Here is a 23,396-nt window from a genome sequence, read left to right on the forward strand (position 1 = left end):
ACGTCAGAAGCGAAACCTTTTTCCTGCAGGGTGTGGCATACCATCCGCTTGCTCATTGCGACAGAGGTGGCACTAATGAAGGAAGAGGTCAACGTTACGTTCTTCTTTAAAATGCAAGGCCAGGAAAAGTGGCAGCGGTGGGATTTGAACCCACGCCTCCGAAGAGACTGGAGCCTTAATCCAGCGCCTTAGACCGCTCGGCCACGCTACCTCCCTGCTAGTCGCCGAAAGCGGAACTTGACCCGTTGCCCGGCCCGCTTTAGAGCTTTGCCTTTTCTCCTTGGAAAGTCTGGAGACAGGCAGTGGAAGGGCAGGCAAACTGTCAGGTGCGCAGAGGAGGGGAGACCATGAGGCAAGGTGGGAGATGGGGGCAAGAAGTGAGAAAAAAACTAATCGCAAGCTAGGGCAGGATTCGGAAAGTGAAGCCGAAAAGGGGCTTAGCATGCAGCCCAGGGGTTTCTTTGACTGTCCTAAGCCCACAGGGACTTTGCCGTCCTCAGCTCATGAGACTTGAGATGGGTAGCTTGATTTGCTGAGGAAATGCGGGATGACAGATTCAACTCTGGAGTCAAACATAGCCCGGAACTATCGCCTTAAACTGAGTTTTAAGCCTGGTGCCGATAAAAAGAAAGAAATTAGCCTTAGATTGGGCAAGCCGTTTGACGGGGGAAAATGAGACCCCCTAGGCCAGCTAGGTGGTCGCTGGATGCTGTGCAGACATCAGCAGCTGTTCATTTCATGCCCTCACGTCTCCTCGTTAGTATAGTGGTCAGTATCCCCGCCTGTCACGCGGGAGACCGGGGTTCAATTCCCCGACGGGGAGGTTAAACCTTTTCTGGATTTTTTTTAGTTCTTGACAAATATTCTTGAAGATTAGGCTGAGTCAAGTAGGGAATGGGTGCCAAGAACTGACTCTTTAAGAAAAAAGCACCGGCAACGCTAGTCATCGTACAATATTTGTGCACAATTGCTTACATTAGGCGGCCGGTCCACTTTATTGAGTCCCCCTCAGCACCATTTAGTGCTCCTGTTGTCTGCGAAGTCCAAATTGTAACCCTGAATCAGTTCCTCTTCTGACCCTTTGTATCATGTTACATGACGAGTAATGATCACCTGTTAGCTTTATCCCTAATTATAACTCTCACTCTTTCCCTGCATCTAACCCTAGCTCTAATCCCATCATTAACCTCGGTCCGGGCACACGCGTGAACCCTTACTCTCATCTCAGCCTCTCCTGGTGATACATCACACCTGGGATCGTTTGCTCCCTGTGGGCTGTGGGAAATTTGCTACCAGCACGCCCTGGAAGTGGGGCTCATTCCGCTGCAACGGGAGGTCTTCCCAGGACGCGTCACAGCTCAACGCAAGAGCTCCTGGGTTTCGAAGGCTCTTGCAGCAAGCCTTCACAAAGCAGCAGGGAGCGCCGTTCCAGATGGGAAACTTGAGACTGGATGTCCAGAAAAGCAAGACGTCAGAAGCGAAACCTTTTTCCTGCAGGGTGTGGCATACCATCCGCTTGCTCATTGCGACAGAGGTGGCACTAATGAAGGAAGAGGTCAACGTTACGTTCTTCTTTAAAATGCAAGGCCAGGAAAAGTGGCAGCGGTGGGATTTGAACCCACGCCTCCGAAGAGACTGGAGCCTTAATCCAGCGCCTTAGACCGCTCGGCCACGCTACCTCCCTGCTAGTCGCCGAAAGCGGAACTTGACCCGTTGCCCGGCCCGCTTTAGTGCTTTGCCTTTTCTCCTTGGAAAGTCTGGAGACAGGCAGTGGAAGGGCAGGCAAACTGTCAGGTGCGCAGAGGAGGGGAGACCATGAGGCAAGGTGGGAGATGGGGGCAAGAAGTGAGAAAAAAACTAATCGCAAGCTAGGGCAGGATTCGGAAAGTGAAGCCGAAAAGGGGCTTAGCATGCAGCCCAGGGGTTTCTTTGACTGTCCTAAGCCCACAGGGACTTTGCCGTCCTCAGCTCATGAGACTTGAGATGGGTAGCTTGATTTGCTGAGGAAATGCGGGATGACAGATTCAACTCTGGAGTCAAACATAGCCCGGAACTATCGCCTTAAACTGAGTTTTAAGCCTGGTGCCGATAAAAAGAAAGAAATTAGCCTTAGATCGGGCAAGCCGTTTGACGGGGGAAAATGAGACCCCCTAGGCCATCTAGGTGGTCGCTGGATGCTGTGCAGACATCAGCAGCTGTTCATTTCATGCCCTCACGTCTCCTCGTTAGTATAGTGGTCAGTATCCCCGCCTGTCACGCGGCAGACCGGGGTTCAATTCCCCGACGGGGAGGTTAAACCTTTTCTGGATTTTTTTTAGTTCTTGACAAATATTCTTGAAGATTAGGCTGAGTCAAGTAGGGAATGGGTGCCAAGAACTGACTCTTTAAGAAAAAAGCACCGGCAACGCTAGTCATCGTACAATATTTGTGCACAATTGCTTACATTAGGCGGCCGGTCCACTTTATTGAGTCCCCCTCAGCACCATTTAGTGCTCCTGTTGTCTGCGAAGTCCAAATTGTAACCCTGAATCAGTTCCTCTTCTGACCCTTTGTATCATGTTACATGACGAGTAATGATCACCTGTTAGCTTTATCCCTAATTATAACTCTCACTCTTTCCCTGCATCTAACCCTAGCTCTAATCCCATCATTAACCTCGGTCCGGGCACACGCGTGAACCCTTACTCTCATCTCAGCCTCTCCTGGTGATACATCACACCTGGGATCGTTTGCTCCCTGTGGGCTGTGGGAAATTTGCTACCAGCACGCCCTGGAAGTGGGGCTCATTCCGCTGCAACGGGAGGTCTTCCCAGGACGCGTCACAGCTCAACGCAAGAGCTCCTGGGTTTCGAAGGCTCTTGCAGCAAGCCTTCACAAAGCAGCAGGGAGCGCCGTTCCAGATGGGAAACTTGAGACTGGATGTCCAGAAAAGCAAGACGTCAGAAGCGAAACCTTTTTCCTGCAGGGTGTGGCATACCATCCGCTTGCTCATTGCGACAGAGGTGGCACTAATGAAGGAAGAGGTCAACGTTACGTTCTTCTTTAAAATGCAAGGCCAGGAAAAGTGGCAGCGGTGGGATTTGAACCCACGCCTCCGAAGAGACTGGAGCCTTAATCCAGCGCCTTAGACCGCTCGGCCACGCTACCTCCCTGCTAGTCGCCGAAAGCGGAACTTGACCCGTTGCCCGGCCCGCTTTAGTGCTTTGCCTTTTCTCCTTGGAAAGTCTGGAGACAGGCAGTGGAAGGGCAGGCAAACTGTCAGGTGCGCAGAGGAGGGGAGACCATGAGGCAAGGTGGGAGATGGGGGCAAGAAGTGAGAAAAAAACTAATCGCAAGCTAGGGCAGGATTCGGAAAGTGAAGCCGAAAAGGGGCTTAGCATGCAGCCCAGGGGTTTCTTTGACTGTCCTAAGCCCACAGGGACTTTGCCGTCCTCAGCTCATGAGACTTGAGATGGGTAGCTTGATTTGCTGAGGAAATGCGGGATGACAGATTCAACTCTGGAGTCAAACATAGCCCGGAACTATCGCCTTAAACTGAGTTTTAAGCCTGGTGCCGATAAAAAGAAAGAAATTAGCCTTAGATCGGGCAAGCCGTTTGACGGGGGAAAATGAGACCCCCTAGGCCAGCTAGGTGGTCGCTGGATGCTGTGCAGACATCAGCAGCTGTTCATTTCATGCCCTCACGTCTCCTCGTTAGTATAGTGGTCAGTATCCCCGCCTGTCACGCGGGAGACCGGGGTTCAATTCCCCGACGGGGAGGTTAAACCTTTTCTGGATTTTTTTTAGTTCTTGACAAATATTCTTGAAGATTAGGCTGAGTCAAGTAGGGAATGGGTGCCAAGAACTGACTCTTTAAGAAAAAAGCACCGGCAACGCTAGTCATCGTACAATATTTGTGCACAATTGCTTACATTAGGCGGCCGGTCCACTTTATTGAGTCCCCCTCAGCACCATTTAGTGCTCCTGTTGTCTGCGAAGTCCAAATTGTAACCCTGAATCAGTTCCTCTTCTGACCCTTTGTATCATGTTACATGACGAGTAATGATCACCTGTTAGCTTTATCCCTAATTATAACTCTCACTCTTTCCCTGCATCTAACCCTAGCTCTAATCCCATCATTAACCTCGGTCCGGGCACACGCGTGAACCCTTACTCTCATCTCAGCCTCTCCTGGTGATACATCACACCTGGGATCGTTTGCTCCCTGTGGGCTGTGTGAAATTTGCTACCAGCACGCCCTGGAAGTGGGGCTCATTCCGCTGCAACGGGAGGTCTTCCCAGGACGCGTCACAGCTCAACGCAAGAGCTCCTGGGTTTCGAAGGCTCTTGCAGCAAGCCTTCGCAAAGCAGCAGGGAGCGCCGTTCCAGATGGGAAACTTGAGACTGGATGTCCAAAAAAGCAAGACGTCAGAAGCGAAACCTTTTTCCTGCAGGGTGTGGCATACCATCCGCTTGCTCATTGCGACAGAGGTGGCACTAATGAAGGAAGAGGTCAACGTTACGTTCTTCTTTAAAATGCAAGGCCAGGAAAAGTGGCAGCGGTGGGATTTGAACCCACGCCTCCGAAGAGACTGGAGCCTTAATCCAGCGCCTTAGACCGCTCGGCCACGCTACCTCCCTGCTAGTCGCCGAAAGCGGAACTTGACCCGTTGCCCGGCCCGCTTTAGTGCTTTGCCTTTTCTCCTTGGAAAGTCTGGAGACAGGCAGTGGAAGGGCAGGCAAACTGTCAGGTGCGCAGAGGAGGGGAGACCATGAGGCAAGGTGGGAGATGGGGGCAAGAAGTGAGAAAAAAACTAATCGCAAGCTAGGGCAGGATTCGGAAAGTGAAGCCGAAAAGGGGCTTAGCATGCAGCCCAGGGGTTTCTTTGACTGTCCTAAGCCCACAGGGACTTTGCCGTCCTCAGCTCATGAGACTTGAGATGGGTAGCTTGATTTGCTGAGGAAATGCGGGATGACAGATTCAACTCTGGAGTCAAACATAGCCCGGAACTATCGCCTTAAACTGAGTTTTAAGCCTGGTGCCGATAAAAAGAAAGAAATTAGCCTTAGATCGGGCAAGCCGTTTGACGGGGGAAAATGAGACCCCCCTAGGCCAGCTAGGTGGTCGCTGGATGCTGTGCAGACATCAGCAGCTGTTCATTTCATGCCCTCACGTCTCCTCGTTAGTATAGTGGTCAGTATCCCCGCCTGTCACGCGGGAGACCGGGGTTCAATTCCCCGACGGGGAGGTTAAACCGTTTCTGGATTTTTTTTAGTTCTTGACAAATATTCTTGAAGATTAGGCTGAGTCAAGTAGGGAATGGGTGCCAAGAACTGACTCTTTAAGAAAAAAGCACCGGCAACGCTAGTCATCGTACAATATTTGTGCACAATTGCTTACATTAGGCGGCCGGTCCACTTTATTGAGTCCCCCTCAGCACCATTTAGTGCTCCTGTTGTCTGCGAAGTCCAAATTGTAACCCTGAATCAGTTCCTCTTCTGACCCTTTGTATCATGTTACATGACGAGTAATGATCACCTGTTAGCTTTATCCCTAATTATAACTCTCACTCTTTCCCTGCATCTAACCCTAGCTCTAATCCCATCATTAACCTCGGTCCGGGCACACGCGTGAACCCCTACTCTCATCTCAGCCTCTCCTGGTGATACATCACACCTGGGATCGTTTGCTCCCTGTGGGCTGTGGGAAATTTGCTACCAGCACGCCCTGGAAGTGGGGCTCATTCCGCTGCAACGGGAGGTCTTCCCAGGACGCGTCACAGCTCAACGCAAGAGCTCCTGGGTTTCGAAGGCTCTTGCAGCAAGCCTTCACAAAGCAGCAGGGAGCGCCGTTCCAGATGGGAAACTTGAGACTGGATGTCCAGAAAAGCAAGACGTCAGAAGCGAAACCTTTTTCCTGCAGGGTGTGGCATACCATCCGCTTGCTCATTGCGACAGAGGTGGCACTAATGAAGGAAGAGGTCAACGTTACGTTCTTCTTTAAAATGCAAGGCCAGGAAAAGTGGCAGCGGTGGGATTTGAACCCACGCCTCCGAAGAGACTGGAGCCTTAATCCAGCGCCTTAGACCGCTCGGCCACGCTACCTCCCTGCTAGTCGCCGAAAGCGGAACTTGACCCGTTGCCCGGCCCGCTTTAGTGCTTTGCCTTTTCTCCTTGGAAAGTCTGGAGACAGGCAGTGGAAGGGCAGGCAAACTGTCAGGTGCGCAGAGGAGGGGAGACCATGAGGCAAGGTGGGAGATGGGGGCAAGAAGTGAGAAAAAAACTAATCGCAAGCTAGGGCAGGATTCGGAAAGTGAAGCCGAAAAGGGGCTTAGCATGCAGCCCAGGGGTTTCTTTGACTGTCCTAAGCCCACAGGGACTTTGCCGTCCTCAGCTCATGAGACTTGAGATGGGTAGCTTGATTTGCTGAGGAAATGCGGGATGACAGATTCAACTCTGGAGTCAAACATAGCCCGGAACTATCGCCTTAAACTGAGTTTTAAGCCTGGTGCCGATAAAAAGAAAGAAATTAGCCTTAGATCGGGCAAGCCGTTTGACGGGGGAAAATGAGACCCCCCTAGGCCAGCTAGGTGGTCGCTGGATGCTGTGCAGACATCAGCAGCTGTTCAGTTCATGCCCTCACGTCTCCTCGTTAGTATAGTGGTCAGTATCCCCGCCTGTCACGCGGGAGACCGGGGTTCAATTCCCCGACGGGGAGGTTAAACCGTTTCTGGATTTTTTTTAGTTCTTGACAAATATTCTTGAAGATTAGGCTGAGTCAAGTAGGGAATGGGTGCCAAGAACTGACTCTTTAAGAAAAAAGCACCGGCAACGCTAGTCATCGTACAATATTTGTGCACAATTGCTTACATTAGGCGGCCGGTCCACTTTATTGAGTCCCCCTCAGCACCATTTAGTGCTCCTGTTGTCTGCGAAGTCCAAATTGTAACCCTGAATCAGTTCCTCTTCTGACCCTTTGTATCATGTTACATGACGAGTAATGATCACCTGTTAGCTTTATCCCTAATTATAACTCTCACTCTTTCCCTGCATCTAACCCTAGCTCTAATCCCATCATTAACCTCGGTCCGGGCACACGCGTGAACCCCTACTCTCATCTCAGCCTCTCCTGGTGATACATCACACCTGGGATCGTTTGCTCCCTGTGGGCTGTGGGAAATTTGCTACCAGCACGCCCTGGAAGTGGGGCTCATTCCGCTGCAACGGGAGGTCTTCCCAGGACGCGTCACAGCTCAACGCAAGAGCTCCTGGGTTTCGAAGGCTCTTGCAGCAAGCCTTCACAAAGCAGCAGGGAGCGCCGTTCCAGATGGGAAACTTGAGACTGGATGTCCAGAAAAGCAAGACGTCAGAAGCGAAACCTTTTTCCTGCAGGGTGTGGCATACCATCCGCTTGCTCATTGCGACAGAGGTGGCACTAATGAAGGAAGAGGTCAACGTTACGTTCTTCTTTAAAATGCAAGGCCAGGAAAAGTGGCAGCGGTGGGATTTGAACCCACGCCTCCGAAGAGACTGGAGCCTTAATCCAGCGCCTTAGACCGCTCGGCCACGCTACCTCCCTGCTAGTCGCCGAAAGCGGAACTTGACCCGTTGCCCGGCCCGCTTTAGTGCTTTGCCTTTTCTCCTTGGAAAGTCTGGAGACAGGCAGTGGAAGGGCAGGCAAACTGTCAGGTGCGCAGAGGAGGGGAGACCATGAGGCAAGGTGGGAGATGGGGGCAAGAAGTGAGAAAAAAACTAATCGCAAGCTAGGGCAGGATTCGGAAAGTGAAGCCGAAAAGGGGCTTAGCATGCAGCCCAGGGGTTTCTTTGACTGTCCTAAGCCCACAGGGACTTTGCCGTCCTCAGCTCATGAGACTTGAGATGGGTAGCTTGATTTGCTGAGGAAATGCGGGATGACAGATTCAACTCTGGAGTCAAACATAGCCCGGAACTATCGCCTTAAACTGAGTTTTAAGCCTGGTGCCGATAAAAAGAAAGAAATTAGCCTTAGATCGGGCAAGCCGTTTGACGGGGGAAAATGAGACCCCCTAGGCCAGCTAGGTGGTCGCTGGATGCTGTGCAGACATCAGCAGCTGTTCATTTCATGCCCTCACGTCTCCTCGTTAGTATAGTGGTCAGTATCCCCGCCTGTCACGCGGGAGACCGGGGTTCAATTCCCCGACGGGGAGGTTAAACCTTTTCTGGATTTTTTTTAGTTCTTGACAAATATTCTTGAAGATTAGGCTGAGTCAAGTAGGGAATGGGTGCCAAGAACTGACTCTTTAAGAAAAAAGCACCGGCAACGCTAGTCATCGTACAATATTTGTGCACAATTGCTTACATTAGGCGGCCGGTCCACTTTATTGAGTCCCCCTCAGCACCATTTAGTGCTCCTGTTGTCTGCGAAGTCCAAATTGTAACCCTGAATCAGTTCCTCTTCTGACCCTTTGTATCATGTTACATGACGAGTAATGATCACCTGTTAGCTTTATCCCTAATTATAACTCTCACTCTTTCCCTGCATCTAACCCTAGCTCTAATCCCATCATTAACCTCGGTCCGGGCACACGCGTGAACCCTTACTCTCATCTCAGCCTCTCCTGGTGATACATCACACCTGGGATCGTTTGCTCCCTGTGGGCTGTGGGAAATTTGCTACCAGCACGCCCTGGAAGTGGGGCTCATTCCGCTGCAACGGGAGGTCTTCCCAGGACGCGTCACAGCTCAACGCAAGAGCTCCTGGGTTTCGAAGGCTCTTGCAGCAAGCCTTCACAAAGCAGCAGGGAGCGCCGTTCCAGATGGGAAACTTGAGACTGGATGTCCAGAAAAGCAAGACGTCAGAAGCGAAACCTTTTTCCTGCAGGGTGTGGCATACCATCCGCTTGCTCATTGCGACAGAGGTGGCACTAATGAAGGAAGAGGTCAACGTTACGTTCTTCTTTAAAATGCAAGGCCAGGAAAAGTGGCAGCGGTGGGATTTGAACCCACGCCTCCGAAGAGACTGGAGCCTTAATCCAGCGCCTTAGACCGCTCGGCCACGCTACCTCCCTGCTAGTCGCCGAAAGCGGAACTTGACCCGTTGCCCGGCCCGCTTTAGTGCTTTGCCTTTTCTCCTTGGAAAGTCTGGAGACAGGCAGTGGAAGGGCAGGCAAACTGTCAGGTGCGCAGAGGAGGGGAGACCATGAGGCAAGGTGGGAGATGGGGGCAAGAAGTGAGAAAAAAACTAATCGCAAGCTAGGGCAGGATTCGGAAAGTGAAGCCGAAAAGGGGCTTAGCATGCAGCCCAGGGGTTTCTTTGACTGTCCTAAGCCCACAGGGACTTTGCCGTCCTCAGCTCATGAGACTTGAGATGGGTAGCTTGATTTGCTGAGGAAATGCGGGATGACAGATTCAACTCTGGAGTCAAACATAGCCCGGAACTATCGCCTTAAACTGAGTTTTAAGCCTGGTGCCGATAAAAAGAAAGAAATTAGCCTTAGATCGGGCAAGCCGTTTGACGGGGGAAAATGAGACCCCCTAGGCCAGCTAGGTGGTCGCTGGATGCTGTGCAGACATCAGCAGCTGTTCATTTCATGCCCTCACGTCTCCTCGTTAGTATAGTGGTCAGTATCCCCGCCTGTCACGCGGGAGACCGACGGGGAGGTTAAACCTTTTCTGGATTTTTTTTAGTTCTTGACAAATATTCTTGAAGATTAGGCTGAGTCAAGTAGGGAATGGGTGCCAAGAACTGACTCTTTAAGAAAAAAGCACCGGCAACGCTAGTCATCGTACAATATTTGTGCACAATTGCTTACATTAGGCGGCCGGTCCACTTTATTGAGTCCCCCTCAGCACCATTTAGTGCTCCTGTTGTCTGCGAAGTCCAAATTGTAACCCTGAATCAGTTCCTCTTCTGACCCTTTGTATCATGTTACATGACGAGTAATGATCACCTGTTAGCTTTATCCCTAATTATAACTCTCACTCTTTCCCTGCATCTAACCCTAGCTCTAATCCCATCATTAACCTCGGTCCGGGCACACGCGTGAACCCCTACTCTCATCTCAGCCTCTCCTGGTGATACATCACACCTGGGATCGTTTGCTCCCTGTGGGCTGTGGGAAATTTGCTACCAGCACGCCCTGGAAGTGGGGCTCATTCCGCTGCAACGGGAGGTCTTCCCAGGACGCGTCACAGCTCAACGCAAGAGCTCCTGGGTTTCGAAGGCTCTTGCAGCAAGCCTTCACAAAGCAGCAGGGAGCGCCGTTCCAGATGGGAAACTTGAGACTGGATGTCCAGAAAAGCAAGACGTCAGAAGCGAAACCTTTTTCCTGCAGGGTGTGGCATACCATCCGCTTGCTCATTGCGACAGAGGTGGCACTAATGAAGGAAGAGGTCAACGTTACGTTCTTCTTTAAAATGCAAGGCCAGGAAAAGTGGCAGCGGTGGGATTTGAACCCACGCCTCCGAAGAGACTGGAGCCTTAATCCAGCGCCTTAGACCGCTCGGCCACGCTACCTCCCTGCTAGTCGCCGAAAGCGGAACTTGACCCGTTGCCCGGCCCGCTTTAGAGCTTTGCCTTTTCTCCTTGGAAAGTCTGGAGACAGGCAGTGGAAGGGCAGGCAAACTGTCAGGTGCGCAGAGGAGGGGAGACCATGAGGCAAGGTGGGAGATGGGGGCAAGAAGTGAGAAAAAAACTAATCGCAAGCTAGGGCAGGATTCGGAAAGTGAAGCCGAAAAGGGGCTTAGCATGCAGCCCAGGGGTTTCTTTGACTGTCCTAAGCCCACAGGGACTTTGCCGTCCTCAGCTCATGAGACTTGAGATGGGTAGCTTGATTTGCTGAGGAAATGCGGGATGACAGATTCAACTCTGGAGTCAAACATAGCCCGGAACTATCGCCTTAAACTGAGTTTTAAGCCTGGTGCCGATAAAAAGAAAGAAATTAGCCTTAGATTGGGCAAGCCGTTTGACGGGGGAAAATGAGACCCCCTAGGCCAGCTAGGTGGTCGCTGGATGCTGTGCAGACATCAGCAGCTGTTCATTTCATGCCCTCACGTCTCCTCGTTAGTATAGTGGTCAGTATCCCCGCCTGTCACGCGGGAGACCGGGGTTCAATTCCCCGACGGGGAGGTTAAACCTTTTCTGGATTTTTTTTAGTTCTTGACAAATATTCTTGAAGATTAGGCTGAGTCAAGTAGGGAATGGGTGCCAAGAACTGACTCTTTAAGAAAAAAGCACCGGCAACGCTAGTCATCGTACAATATTTGTGCACAATTGCTTACATTAGGCGGCCGGTCCACTTTATTGAGTCCCCCTCAGCACCATTTAGTGCTCCTGTTGTCTGCGAAGTCCAAATTGTAACCCTGAATCAGTTCCTCTTCTGACCCTTTGTATCATGTTACATGACGAGTAATGATCACCTGTTAGCTTTATCCCTAATTATAACTCTCACTCTTTCCCTGCATCTAACCCTAGCTCTAATCCCATCATTAACCTCGGTCCGGGCACACGCGTGAACCCTTACTCTCATCTCAGCCTCTCCTGGTGATACATCACACCTGGGATCGTTTGCTCCCTGTGGGCTGTGGGAAATTTGCTACCAGCACGCCCTGGAAGTGGGGCTCATTCCGCTGCAACGGGAGGTCTTCCCAGGACGCGTCACAGCTCAACGCAAGAGCTCCTGGGTTTCGAAGGCTCTTGCAGCAAGCCTTCACAAAGCAGCAGGGAGCGCCGTTCCAGATGGGAAACTTGAGACTGGATGTCCAGAAAAGCAAGACGTCAGAAGCGAAACCTTTTTCCTGCAGGGTGTGGCATACCATCCGCTTGCTCATTGCGACAGAGGTGGCACTAATGAAGGAAGAGGTCAACGTTACGTTCTTCTTTAAAATGCAAGGCCAGGAAAAGTGGCAGCGGTGGGATTTGAACCCACGCCTCCGAAGAGACTGGAGCCTTAATCCAGCGCCTTAGACCGCTCGGCCACGCTACCTCCCTGCTAGTCGCCGAAAGCGGAACTTGACCCGTTGCCCGGCCCGCTTTAGTGCTTTGCCTTTTCTCCTTGGAAAGTCTGGAGACAGGCAGTGGAAGGGCAGGCAAACTGTCAGGTGCGCAGAGGAGGGGAGACCATGAGGCAAGGTGGGAGATGGGGGCAAGAAGTGAGAAAAAAACTAATCGCAAGCTAGGGCAGGATTCGGAAAGTGAAGCCGAAAAGGGGCTTAGCATGCAGCCCAGGGGTTTCTTTGACTGTCCTAAGCCCACAGGGACTTTGCCGTCCTCAGCTCATGAGACTTGAGATGGGTAGCTTGATTTGCTGAGGAAATGCGGGATGACAGATTCAACTCTGGAGTCAAACATAGCCCGGAACTATCGCCTTAAACTGAGTTTTAAGCCTGGTGCCGATAAAAAGAAAGAAATTAGCCTTAGATCGGGCAAGCCGTTTGACGGGGGAAAATGAGACCCCCTAGGCCATCTAGGTGGTCGCTGGATGCTGTGCAGACATCAGCAGCTGTTCATTTCATGCCCTCACGTCTCCTCGTTAGTATAGTGGTCAGTATCCCCGCCTGTCACGCGGCAGACCGGGGTTCAATTCCCCGACGGGGAGGTTAAACCTTTTCTGGATTTTTTTTAGTTCTTGACAAATATTCTTGAAGATTAGGCTGAGTCAAGTAGGGAATGGGTGCCAAGAACTGACTCTTTAAGAAAAAAGCACCGGCAACGCTAGTCATCGTACAATATTTGTGCACAATTGCTTACATTAGGCGGCCGGTCCACTTTATTGAGTCCCCCTCAGCACCATTTAGTGCTCCTGTTGTCTGCGAAGTCCAAATTGTAACCCTGAATCAGTTCCTCTTCTGACCCTTTGTATCATGTTACATGACGAGTAATGATCACCTGTTAGCTTTATCCCTAATTATAACTCTCACTCTTTCCCTGCATCTAACCCTAGCTCTAATCCCATCATTAACCTCGGTCCGGGCACACGCGTGAACCCTTACTCTCATCTCAGCCTCTCCTGGTGATACATCACACCTGGGATCGTTTGCTCCCTGTGGGCTGTGTGAAATTTGCTACCAGCACGCCCTGGAAGTGGGGCTCATTCCGCTGCAACGGGAGGTCTTCCCAGGACGCGTCACAGCTCAACGCAAGAGCTCCTGGGTTTCGAAGGCTCTTGCAGCAAGCCTTCGCAAAGCAGCAGGGAGCGCCGTTCCAGATGGGAAACTTGAGACTGGATGTCCAAAAAAGCAAGACGTCAGAAGCGAAACCTTTTTCCTGCAGGGTGTGGCATACCATCCGCTTGCTCATTGCGACAGAGGTGGCACTAATGAAGGAAGAGGTCAACGTTACGTTCTTCTTTAAAATGCAAGGCCAGGAAAAGTGGCAGCGGTGGGATTTGAACCCACGCCTCCGAAGAGACTGGAGCCTTAATCCAGCGCCTTAGACCGCTCGGCCACGCTACCTCCCTGCTAGTCGCCGAAAGCGGAACTTGACCCGTTGCCCGGCCCGCTTTAGTGCTTTGCCTTTTCTCCTTGGAAAGTCTGGAGACAGGCAGTGGAAGGGCAGGCAAACTGTCAGGTGCGCAGAGGAGGGGAGACCATGAGGCAAGGTGGGAGATGGGGGCAAGAAGTGAGAAAAAAACTAATCGCAAGCTAGGGCAGGATTCGGAAAGTGAAGCCGAAAAGGGGCTTAGCATGCAGCCCAGGGGTTTCTTTGACTGTCCTAAGCCCACAGGGACTTTGCCGTCCTCAGCTCATGAGACTTGAGATGGGTAGCTTGATTTGCTGAGGAAATGCGGGATGACAGATTCAACTCTGGAGTCAAACATAGCCCGGAACTATCGCCTTAAACTGAGTTTTAAGCCTGGTGCCGATAAAAAGAAAGAAATTAGCCTTAGATCGGGCAAGCCGTTTGACGGGGGAAAATGAGACCCCCCTAGGCCAGCTAGGTGGTCGCTGGATGCTGTGCAGACATCAGCAGCTGTTCATTTCATGCCCTCACGTCTCCTCGTTAGTATAGTGGTCAGTATCCCCGCCTGTCACGCGGGAGACCGGGGTTCAATTCCCCGACGGGGAGGTTAAACCGTTTCTGGATTTTTTTTAGTTCTTGACAAATATTCTTGAAGATTAGGCTGAGTCAAGTAGGGAATGGGTGCCAAGAACTGACTCTTTAAGAAAAAAGCACCGGCAACGCTAGTCATCGTACAATATTTGTGCACAATTGCTTACATTAGGCGGCCGGTCCACTTTATTGAGTCCCCCTCAGCACCATTTAGTGCTCCTGTTGTCTGCGAAGTCCAAATTGTAACCCTGAATCAGTTCCTCTTCTGACCCTTTGTATCATGTTACATGACGAGTAATGATCACCTGTTAGCTTTATCCCTAATTATAACTCTCACTCTTTCCCTGCATCTAACCCTAGCTCTAATCCCATCATTAACCTCGGTCCGGGCACACGCGTGAACCCCTACTCTCATCTCAGCCTCTCCTGGTGATACATCACACCTGGGATCGTTTGCTCCCTGTGGGCTGTGGGAAATTTGCTACCAGCACGCCCTGGAAGTGGGGCTCATTCCGCTGCAACGGGAGGTCTTCCCAGGACGCGTCACAGCTCAACGCAAGAGCTCCTGGGTTTCGAAGGCTCTTGCAGCAAGCCTTCACAAAGCAGCAGGGAGCGCCGTTCCAGATGGGAAACTTGAGACTGGATGTCCAGAAAAGCAAGACGTCAGAAGCGAAACCTTTTTCCTGCAGGGTGTGGCATACCATCCGCTTGCTCATTGCGACAGAGGTGGCACTAATGAAGGAAGAGGTCAACGTTACGTTCTTCTTTAAAATGCAAGGCCAGGAAAAGTGGCAGCGGTGGGATTTGAACCCACGCCTCCGAAGAGACTGGAGCCTTAATCCAGCGCCTTAGACCGCTCGGCCACGCTACCTCCCTGCTAGTCGCCGAAAGCGGAACTTGACCCGTTGCCCGGCCCGCTTTAGTGCTTTGCCTTTTCTCCTTGGAAAGTCTGGAGACAGGCAGTGGAAGGGCAGGCAAACTGTCAGGTGCGCAGAGGAGGGGAGACCATGAGGCAAGGTGGGAGATGGGGGCAAGAAGTGAGAAAAAAACTAATCGCAAGCTAGGGCAGGATTCGGAAAGTGAAGCCGAAAAGGGGCTTAGCATGCAGCCCAGGGGTTTCTTTGACTGTCCTAAGCCCACAGGGACTTTGCCGTCCTCAGCTCATGAGACTTGAGATGGGTAGCTTGATTTGCTGAGGAAATGCGGGATGACAGATTCAACTCTGGAGTCAAACATAGCCCGGAACTATCGCCTTAAACTGAGTTTTAAGCCTGGTGCCGATAAAAAGAAAGAAATTAGCCTTAGATCGGGCAAGCCGTTTGACGGGGGAAAATGAGACCCCCTAGGCCAGCTAGGTGGTCGCTGGATGCTGTGCAGACATCAGCAGCTGTTCATTTCATGCCCTCACGTCTCCTCGTTAGTATAGTGGTCAGTATCCCTGTCACGCGGGAGACCGGGGTTCAATTCCCCGACGGGGAGGTTAAACCTTTTCTGGATTTTTTTTAGTTCTTGACAAATATTCTTGAAGATTAGGCTGAGTCAAGTAGGGAATGGGTGCCAAGAACTGACTCTTTAAGAAAAAAGCACCGGCAACGCTAGTCATCGTACAATATTTGTGCACAATTGCTTACATTAGGCGGCCGGTCCACTTTATTGAGTCCCCCTCAGCACCATTTAGTGCTCCTGTTGTCTGCGAAGTCCAAATTGTAACCCTGAATCAGTTCCTCTTCTGACCCTTTGTATCATGTTACATGACGAGTAATGATCACCTGTTAGCTTTATCCCTAATTATAACTCTCACTCTTTCCCTGCATCTAACCCTAGCTCTAATCCCATCATTAACCTCGGTCCGGGCACACGCGTGAACCCTTACTCTCATCTCAGCCTCTCCTGGTGATACATCACACCTGGGATCGTTTGCTCCCTGTGGGCTGTGGGAAATTTGCTACCAGCACGCCCTGGAAGTGGGGCTCATTCCGCTGCAACGGGAGGTCTTCCCAGGACGCGTCACAGCTCAACGCAAGAGCTCCTGGGTTTCGAAGGCTCTTGCAGCAAGCCTTCACAAAGCAGCAGGGAGCGCCGTTCCAGATGGGAAACTTGAGACTGGATGTCCAGAAAAGCAAGACGTCAGAAGCGAAACCTTTTTCCTGCAGGGTGTGGCATACCATCCGCTTGCTCATTGCGACAGAGGTGGCACTAATGAAGGAAGAGGTCAACGTTACGTTCTTCTTTAAAATGCAAGGCCAGGAAAAGTGGCAGCGGTGGGATTTGAACCCACGCCTCCGAAGAGACTGGAGCCTTAATCCAGCGCCTTAGACCGCTCGGCCACGCTACCTCCCTGCTAGTCGCCGAAAGCGGAACTTGACCCGTTGCCCGGCCCGCTTTAGTGCTTTGCCTTTTCTCCTTGGAAAGTCTGGAGACAGGCAGTGGAAGGGCAGGCAAACTGTCAGGTGCGCAGAGGAGGGGAGACCATGAGGCAAGGTGGGAGATGGGGGCAAGAAGTGAGAAAAAAACTAATCGCAAGCTAGGGCAGGATTCGGAAAGTGAAGCCGAAAAGGGGCTTAGCATGCAGCCCAGGGGTTTCTTTGACTGTCCTAAGCCCACAGGGACTTTGCCGTCCTCAGCTCATGAGACTTGAGATGGGTAGCTTGATTTGCTGAGGAAATGCGGGATGACAGATTCAACTCTGGAGTCAAACATAGCCCGGAACTATCGCCTTAAACTGAGTTTTAAGCCTGGTGCCGATAAAAAGAAAGAAATTAGCCTTAGATCGGGCAAGCCGTTTGACGGGGGAAAATGAGACCCCCTAGGCCAGCTAGGTGGTCGCTGGATGCTGTGCAGACATCAGCAGCTGTTCATTTCATGCCCTCACGTCTCCTCGTTAGTATAGTGGTCAGTATCCCCGCCTGTCACGCGGGAGACCGGGGTTCAATTCCCCGACGGGGAGGTTAAACCTTTTCTGGATTTTTTTTAGTTCTTGACAAATATTCTTGAAGATTAGGCTGAGTCAAGTAGGGAATGGGTGCCAAGAACTGACTCTTTAAGAAAAAAGCACCGGCAACGCTAGTCATCGTACAATATTTGTGCACAATTGCTTACATTAGGCGGCCGGTCCACTTTATTGAGTCCCCCTCAGCACCATTTAGTGCTCCTGTTGTCTGCGAAGTCCAAATTGTAACCCTGAATCAGTTCCTCTTCTGACCCTTTGTATCATGTTACATGACGAGTAATGATCACCTGTTAGCTTTATCCCTAATTATAACTCTCACTCTTTCCCTGCATCTAACCCTAGCTCTAATCCCATCATTAACCTCGGTCCGGGCACACGCGTGAACCCCTACTCTCATCTCAGCCTCTCCTGGTGATACATCACACCTGGGATCGTTTGCTCCCTGTGGGCTGTGGGAAATTTGCTACCAGCACGCCCTGGAAGTGGGGCTCATTCCGCTGCAACGGGAGGTCTTCCCAGGACGCGTCACAGCTCAACGCAAGAGCTCCTGGGTTTCGAAGGCTCTTGCAGCAAGCCTTCACAAAGCAGCAGGGAGCGCCGTTCCAGATGGGAAACTTGAGACTGGATGTCCAGAAAAGCAAGACGTCAGAAGCGAAACCTTTTTCCTGCAGGGTGTGGCATACCATCCGCTTGCTCATTGCGACAGAGGTGGCACTAATGAAGGAAGAGGTCAACGTTACGTTCTTCTTTAAAATGCAAGGCCAGGAAAAGTGGCAGCGGTGGGATTTGAACCCACGCCTCCGAAGAGACTGGAGCCTTAATCCAGCGCCTTAGACCGCTCGGCCACGCTACCTCCCTGCTAGTCGCCGAAAGCGGAACTTGACCCGTTGCCCGGCCCGCTTTAGTGCTTTGCCTTTTCTCCTTGGAAAGTCTGGAGACAGGCAGTGGAAGGGCAGGCAAACTGTCAGGTGCGCAGAGGAGGGGAGACCATGAGGCAAGGTGGGAGATGGGGGCAAGAAGTGAGAAAAAAACTAATCGCAAGCTAGGGCAGGATTCGGAAAGTGAAGCCGAAAAGGGGCTTAGCATGCAGCCCAGGGGTTTCTTTGACTGTCCTAAGCCCACAGGGACTTTGCCGTCCTCAGCTCATGAGACTTGAGATGGGTAGCTTGATTTGCTGAGGAAATGCGGGATGACAGATTCAACTCTGGAGTCAAACATAGCCCGGAACTATCGCCTTAAACTGAGTTTTAAGCCTGGTGCCGATAAAAAGAAAGAAATTAGCCTTAGATCGGGCAAGCCGTTTGACGGGGGAAAATGAGACCCCCTAGGCCAGCTAGGTGGTCGCTGGATGCTGTGCAGACATCAGCAGCTGTTCATTTCATGCCCTCACGTCTCCTCGTTAGTATAGTGGTCAGTATCCCTGTCACGCGGGAGACCGGGGTTCAATTCCCCGACGGGGAGGTTAAACCTTTTCTGGATTTTTTTTAGTTCTTGACAAATATTCTTGAAGATTAGGCTGAGTCAAGTAGGGAATGGGTGCCAAGAACTGACTCTTTAAGAAAAAAGCACCGGCAACGCTAGTCATCGTACAATATTTGTGCACAATTGCTTACATTAGGCGGCCGGTCCACTTTATTGAGTCCCCCTCAGCACCATTTAGTGCTCCTGTTGTCTGCGAAGTCCAAATTGTAACCCTGAATCAGTTCCTCTTCTGACCCTTTGTATCATGTTACATGACGAGTAATGATCACCTGTTAGCTTTATCCCTAATTATAACTCTCACTCTTTCCCTGCATCTAACCCTAGCTCTAATCCCATCATTAACCTCGGTCCGGGCACACGCGTGAACCCTTACTCTCATCTCAGCCTCTCCTGGTGATACATCACACCTGGGATCGTTTGCTCCCTGTGGGCTGTGGGAAATTTGCTACCAGCACGCCCTGGAAGTGGGGCTCATTCCGCTGCAACGGGAGGTCTTCCCAGGACGCGTCACAGCTCAACGCAAGAGCTCCTGGGTTTCGAAGGCTCTTGCAGCAAGCCTTCACAAAGCAGCAGGGAGCGCCGTTCCAGATGGGAAACTTGAGACTGGATGTCCAGAAAAGCAAGACGTCAGAAGCGAAACCTTTTTCCTGCAGGGTGTGGCATACCATCCGCTTGCTCATTGCGACAGAGGTGGCACTAATGAAGGAAGAGGTCAACGTTACGTTCTTCTTTAAAATGCAAGGCCAGGAAAAGTGGCAGCGGTGGGATTTGAACCCACGCCTCCGAAGAGACTGGAGCCTTAATCCAGCGCCTTAGACCGCTCGGCCACGCTACCTCCCTGCTAGTCGCCGAAAGCGGAACTTGACCCGTTGCCCGGCCCGCTTTAGTGCTTTGCCTTTTCTCCTTGGAAAGTCTGGAGACAGGCAGTGGAAGGGCAGGCAAACTGTCAGGTGCGCAGAGGAGGGGAGACCATGAGGCAAGGTGGGAGATGGGGGCAAGAAGTGAGAAAAAAACTAATCGCAAGCTAGGGCAGGATTCGGAAAGTGAAGCCGAAAAGGGGCTTAGCATGCAGCCCAGGGGTTTCTTTGACTGTCCTAAGCCCACAGGGACTTTGCCGTCCTCAGCTCATGAGACTTGAGATGGGTAGCTTGATTTGCTGAGGAAATGCGGGATGACAGATTCAACTCTGGAGTCAAACATAGCCCGGAACTATCGCCTTAAACTGAGTTTTAAGCCTGGTGCCGATAAAAAGAAAGAAATTAGCCTTAGATCGGGCAAGCCGTTTGACGGGGGAAAATGAGACCCCCTAGGCCAGCTAGGTGGTCGCTGGATGCTGTGCAGACATCAGCAGCTGTTCATTTCATGCCCTCACGTCTCCTCGTTAGTATAGTGGTCAGTATCCCGAGACCGGGGTTCAATTCCCCGACGGGGAGGTTAAACCTTTTCTGGATTTTTTTTAGTTCTTGACAAATATTCTTGAAGATTAGGCTGAGTCAAGTAGGGAATGGGTGCCAAGAACTGACTCTTTAAGAAAAAAGCACCGGCAACGCTAGTCATCGTACAATATTTGTGCACAATTGCTTACATTAGGCGGCCGGTCCACTTTATTGAGTCCCCCTCAGCACCATTTAGTGCTCCTGTTGTCTGCGAAGTCCAAATTGTAACCCTGAATCAGTTCCTCTTCTGACCCTTTGTATCATGTTACATGACGAGTAATGATCACCTGTTAGCTTTATCCCTAATTATAACTCTCACTCTTTCCCTGCATCTAACCCTAGCTCTAATCCCATCATTAACCTCGGTCCGGGCACACGCGTGAACCCTTACTCTCATCTCAGCCTCTCCTGGTGATACATCACACCTGGGATCGTTTGCTCCCTGTGGGCTGTGGGAAATTTGCTACCAGCACGCCCTGGAAGTGGGGCTCATTCCGCTGCAACGGGAGGTCTTCCCAGGACGCGTCACAGCTCAACGCAAGAGCTCCTGGGTTTCGAAGGCTCTTGCAGCAAGCCTTCACAAAGCAGCAGGGAGCGCCGTTCCAGATGGGAAACTTGAGACTGGATGTCCAGAAAAGCAAGACGTCAGAAGCGAAACCTTTTTCCTGCAGGGTGTGGCATACCATCCGCTTGCTCATTGCGACAGAGGTGGCACTAATGAAGGAAGAGGTCAACGTTACGTTCTTCTTTAAAATGCAAGGCCAGGAAAAGTGGCAGCGGTGGGATTTGAACCCACGCCTCCGAAGAGACTGGAGCCTTAATCCAGCGCCTTAGACCGCTCGGCCACCCTACCTCCCTGCTAGTCGCCGAAAGCGGAACTTGACCCGTTGCCCGGCCCGCTTTAGTGCTTTGCCTTTTCTCCTTGGAAAGTCTGGAGACAGGCAGTGGAAGGGCAGGCAAACTGTCAGGTGCGCAGAGGAGGGGAGACCATGAGGCAAGGTGGGAGATGGGGGCAAGAAGTGAGAAAAAAACTAATCGCAAGCTAGGGCAGGATTCGGAAAGTGAAGCCGAAAAGGGGCTTAGCATGCAGCCCAGGGGTTTCTTTGACTGTCCTAAGCCCACAGGGACTTTGCCGTCCTCAGCTCATGAGACTTGAGATGGGTAGCTTGATTTGCTGAGGAAATGCGGGATGACAGATTCAACTCTGGAGTCAAACATAGCCCGGAACTATCGCCTTAAACTGAGTTTTAAGCCTGGTGCCGATAAAAAGAAAGAAATTAGCCTTAGATCGGGCAAGCCGTTTGACGGGGGAAAATGAGACCCCCTAGGCCAGCTAGGTGGTCGCTGGATGCTGTGCAGACATCAGCAGCTGTTCATTTCATGCCCTCACGTCTCCTCGTTAGTATAGTGGTCAGTATCCCCGCCTGTCACGCGGCAGACCGGGGTTCAATTCCCCGACGGGGAGGTTAAACCTTTTCTGGATTTTTTTTAGTTCTTGACAAATATTCTTGAAGATTAGGCTGAGTCAAGTAGGGAATGGGTGCCAAGAACTGACTCTTTAAGAAAAAAGCACCGGCAACGCTAGTCATCGTACAATATTTGTGCACAATTGCTTACATTAGGCGGCCGGTCCACTTTATTGAGTCCCCCTCAGCACCATTTAGTGCTCCTGTTGTCTGCGAAGTCCAAATTGTAACCCTGAATCAGTTCCTCTTCTGACCCTTTGTATCATGTTACATGACGAGTAATGATCACCTGTTAGCTTTATCCCTAATTATAACTCTCACTCTTTCCCTGCATCTAACCCTAGCTCTAATCCCATCATTAACCTCGGTCCGGGCACACGCGTGAACCCTTACTCTCATCTCAGCCTCTCCTGGTGATACATCACACCTGGGATCGTTTGCTCCCTGTGGGCTGTGTGAAATTTGCTACCAGCACGCCCTGGAAGTGGGGCTCATTCCGCTGCAACGGGAGGTCTTCCCAGGACGCGTCACAGCTCAACGCAAGAGCTCCTGGGTTTCGAAGGCTCTTGCAGCAAGCCTTCGCAAAGCAGCAGGGAGCGCCGTTCCAGATGGGAAACTTGAGACTGGATGTCCAGAAAAGCAAGACGTCAGAAGCGAAACCTTTTTCCTGCAGGGTGTGGCATACCATCCGCTTGCTCATTGCGACAGAGGTGGCACTAATGAAGGAAGAGGTCAACGTTACGTTCTTCTTTAAAATGCAAGGCCAGGAAAAGTGGCAGCGGTGGGATTTGAACCCACGCCTCCGAAGAGACTGGAGCCTTAATCCAGCGCCTTAGACCGCTCGGCCACGCTACCTCCCTGCTAGCCGCCGAAAGCGGAACTTGACCCGTTGCCCGGCCCGCTTTAGTGCTTTGCCTTTTCTCCTTGGAAAGTCTGGAGACAGGCAGTGGAAGGGCAGGCAAACTGTCAGGTGCGCAGAGGAGGGGAGACCATGAGGCAAGGTGGGAGATGGGGGCAAGAAGTGAGAAAAAAACTAATCGCAAGCTAGGGCAGGATTCGGAAAGTGAAGCCGAAAAGGGGCTTAGCATGCAGCCCAGGGGTTTCTTTGACTGTCCTAAGCCCACAGGGACTTTGCCGTCCTCAGCTCATGAGACTTGAGATGGGTAGCTTGATTTGCTGAGGAAATGCGGGATGACAGATTCAACTCTGGAGTCAAACATAGCCCGGAACTATCGCCTTAAACTGAGTTTTAAGCCTGGTGCCGATAAAAAGAAAGAAATTAGCCTTAGATCGGGCAAGCCGTTTGACGGGGGAAAATGAGACCCCCCTAGGCCAGCTAGGTGGTCGCTGGATGCTGTGCAGACATCAGCAGCTGTTCATTTCATGCCCTCACGTCTCCTCGTTAGTATAGTGGTCAGTATCCCCGCCTGTCACGCGGGAGACCGGGGTTCAATTCCCCGACGGGGAGGTTAAACCGTTTCTGGATTTTTTTTAGTTCTTGACAAATATTCTTGAAGATTAGGCTGAGTCAAGTAGGGAATGGGTGCCAAGAACTGACTCTTTAAGAAAAAAGCACCGGCAACGCTAGTCATCGTACAATATTTGTGCACAATTGCTTACATTAGGCGGCCGGTCCACTTTATTGAGTCCCCCTCAGCACCATTTAGTGCTCCTGTTGTCTGCGAAGTCCAAATTGTAACCCTGAATCAGTTCCTCTTCTGACCCTTTGTATCATGTTACATGACGAGTAATGATCACCTGTTAGCTTTATCCCTAATTATAACTCTCACTCTTTCCCTGCATCTAACCCTAGCTCTAATCCCATCATTAACCTCGGTCCGGGCACACGCGTGAACCCCTACTCTCATCTCAGCCTCTCCTGGTGATACATCACACCTGGGATCGTTTGCTCCCTGTGGGCTGTGGGAAATTTGCTACCAGCACGCCCTGGAAGTGGGGCTCATTCCGCTGCAACGGGAGGTCTTCCCAGGACGCGTCACAGCTCAACGCAAGAGCTCCTGGGTTTCGAAGGCTCTTGCAGCAAGCCTTCACAA

The 23,396-nt window shown here is 51.4% G+C and overlaps 24 non-coding genes across 24 annotated transcripts; 9 read left to right on the forward strand and 15 right to left on the reverse strand.

The window, feature by feature from the left end:
- Positions 1–129: 129 nt before the first annotated feature.
- On the reverse strand, positions 130–211 carry TRNAL-AAG (transfer RNA leucine (anticodon AAG)). The gene has a single exon. It is a non-coding gene; the product is annotated as a tRNA-Leu (tRNA).
- Positions 212–751: 540 nt separating this feature from the next.
- TRNAD-GUC (transfer RNA aspartic acid (anticodon GUC)) lies at positions 752–823 on the forward strand. Its single transcript has one exon. It is a non-coding gene; the product is annotated as a tRNA-Asp (tRNA).
- A 774-nt stretch (positions 824–1,597) lies between these two features.
- Positions 1,598–1,679, reverse strand: TRNAL-AAG (transfer RNA leucine (anticodon AAG)). The gene has a single exon. It is a non-coding gene; the product is annotated as a tRNA-Leu (tRNA).
- A 1,386-nt stretch (positions 1,680–3,065) lies between these two features.
- On the reverse strand, positions 3,066–3,147 carry TRNAL-AAG (transfer RNA leucine (anticodon AAG)). The gene has a single exon. It is a non-coding gene; the product is annotated as a tRNA-Leu (tRNA).
- Positions 3,148–3,687: 540 nt separating this feature from the next.
- TRNAD-GUC (transfer RNA aspartic acid (anticodon GUC)) lies at positions 3,688–3,759 on the forward strand. Its single transcript has one exon. It is a non-coding gene; the product is annotated as a tRNA-Asp (tRNA).
- Positions 3,760–4,533: 774 nt separating this feature from the next.
- TRNAL-AAG (transfer RNA leucine (anticodon AAG)) lies at positions 4,534–4,615 on the reverse strand. Its single transcript has one exon. It is a non-coding gene; the product is annotated as a tRNA-Leu (tRNA).
- Positions 4,616–5,156: 541 nt separating this feature from the next.
- Positions 5,157–5,228, forward strand: TRNAD-GUC (transfer RNA aspartic acid (anticodon GUC)). Its single transcript has one exon. It is a non-coding gene; the product is annotated as a tRNA-Asp (tRNA).
- Positions 5,229–6,002: 774 nt separating this feature from the next.
- On the reverse strand, positions 6,003–6,084 carry TRNAL-AAG (transfer RNA leucine (anticodon AAG)). Its single transcript has one exon. It is a non-coding gene; the product is annotated as a tRNA-Leu (tRNA).
- A 541-nt stretch (positions 6,085–6,625) lies between these two features.
- TRNAD-GUC (transfer RNA aspartic acid (anticodon GUC)) lies at positions 6,626–6,697 on the forward strand. The gene has a single exon. It is a non-coding gene; the product is annotated as a tRNA-Asp (tRNA).
- A 774-nt stretch (positions 6,698–7,471) lies between these two features.
- On the reverse strand, positions 7,472–7,553 carry TRNAL-AAG (transfer RNA leucine (anticodon AAG)). Its single transcript has one exon. It is a non-coding gene; the product is annotated as a tRNA-Leu (tRNA).
- Positions 7,554–8,093: 540 nt separating this feature from the next.
- Positions 8,094–8,165, forward strand: TRNAD-GUC (transfer RNA aspartic acid (anticodon GUC)). Its single transcript has one exon. It is a non-coding gene; the product is annotated as a tRNA-Asp (tRNA).
- Positions 8,166–8,939: 774 nt separating this feature from the next.
- Positions 8,940–9,021, reverse strand: TRNAL-AAG (transfer RNA leucine (anticodon AAG)). Its single transcript has one exon. It is a non-coding gene; the product is annotated as a tRNA-Leu (tRNA).
- Positions 9,022–10,392: 1,371 nt separating this feature from the next.
- On the reverse strand, positions 10,393–10,474 carry TRNAL-AAG (transfer RNA leucine (anticodon AAG)). Its single transcript has one exon. It is a non-coding gene; the product is annotated as a tRNA-Leu (tRNA).
- Positions 10,475–11,014: 540 nt separating this feature from the next.
- Positions 11,015–11,086, forward strand: TRNAD-GUC (transfer RNA aspartic acid (anticodon GUC)). Its single transcript has one exon. It is a non-coding gene; the product is annotated as a tRNA-Asp (tRNA).
- Positions 11,087–11,860: 774 nt separating this feature from the next.
- On the reverse strand, positions 11,861–11,942 carry TRNAL-AAG (transfer RNA leucine (anticodon AAG)). Its single transcript has one exon. It is a non-coding gene; the product is annotated as a tRNA-Leu (tRNA).
- A 1,386-nt stretch (positions 11,943–13,328) lies between these two features.
- On the reverse strand, positions 13,329–13,410 carry TRNAL-AAG (transfer RNA leucine (anticodon AAG)). Its single transcript has one exon. It is a non-coding gene; the product is annotated as a tRNA-Leu (tRNA).
- Positions 13,411–13,951: 541 nt separating this feature from the next.
- On the forward strand, positions 13,952–14,023 carry TRNAD-GUC (transfer RNA aspartic acid (anticodon GUC)). Its single transcript has one exon. It is a non-coding gene; the product is annotated as a tRNA-Asp (tRNA).
- A 774-nt stretch (positions 14,024–14,797) lies between these two features.
- On the reverse strand, positions 14,798–14,879 carry TRNAL-AAG (transfer RNA leucine (anticodon AAG)). Its single transcript has one exon. It is a non-coding gene; the product is annotated as a tRNA-Leu (tRNA).
- A 1,382-nt stretch (positions 14,880–16,261) lies between these two features.
- Positions 16,262–16,343, reverse strand: TRNAL-AAG (transfer RNA leucine (anticodon AAG)). The gene has a single exon. It is a non-coding gene; the product is annotated as a tRNA-Leu (tRNA).
- A 540-nt stretch (positions 16,344–16,883) lies between these two features.
- On the forward strand, positions 16,884–16,955 carry TRNAD-GUC (transfer RNA aspartic acid (anticodon GUC)). The gene has a single exon. It is a non-coding gene; the product is annotated as a tRNA-Asp (tRNA).
- Positions 16,956–17,729: 774 nt separating this feature from the next.
- On the reverse strand, positions 17,730–17,811 carry TRNAL-AAG (transfer RNA leucine (anticodon AAG)). Its single transcript has one exon. It is a non-coding gene; the product is annotated as a tRNA-Leu (tRNA).
- Positions 17,812–19,193: 1,382 nt separating this feature from the next.
- On the reverse strand, positions 19,194–19,275 carry TRNAL-AAG (transfer RNA leucine (anticodon AAG)). The gene has a single exon. It is a non-coding gene; the product is annotated as a tRNA-Leu (tRNA).
- Positions 19,276–22,115: 2,840 nt separating this feature from the next.
- Positions 22,116–22,197, reverse strand: TRNAL-AAG (transfer RNA leucine (anticodon AAG)). The gene has a single exon. It is a non-coding gene; the product is annotated as a tRNA-Leu (tRNA).
- Positions 22,198–22,738: 541 nt separating this feature from the next.
- TRNAD-GUC (transfer RNA aspartic acid (anticodon GUC)) lies at positions 22,739–22,810 on the forward strand. Its single transcript has one exon. It is a non-coding gene; the product is annotated as a tRNA-Asp (tRNA).
- The last annotated feature ends 586 nt before the right edge of the window (positions 22,811–23,396 follow it).

Source organism: Ambystoma mexicanum, unplaced genomic scaffold (genome assembly GCF_040938575.1).
Source record: "Ambystoma mexicanum isolate Mex_15411 unplaced genomic scaffold, UKY_AmexF1_1 Mex_scaf20, whole genome shotgun sequence".
Taxonomy (NCBI): domain Eukaryota; kingdom Metazoa; phylum Chordata; class Amphibia; order Caudata; family Ambystomatidae; genus Ambystoma; species Ambystoma mexicanum.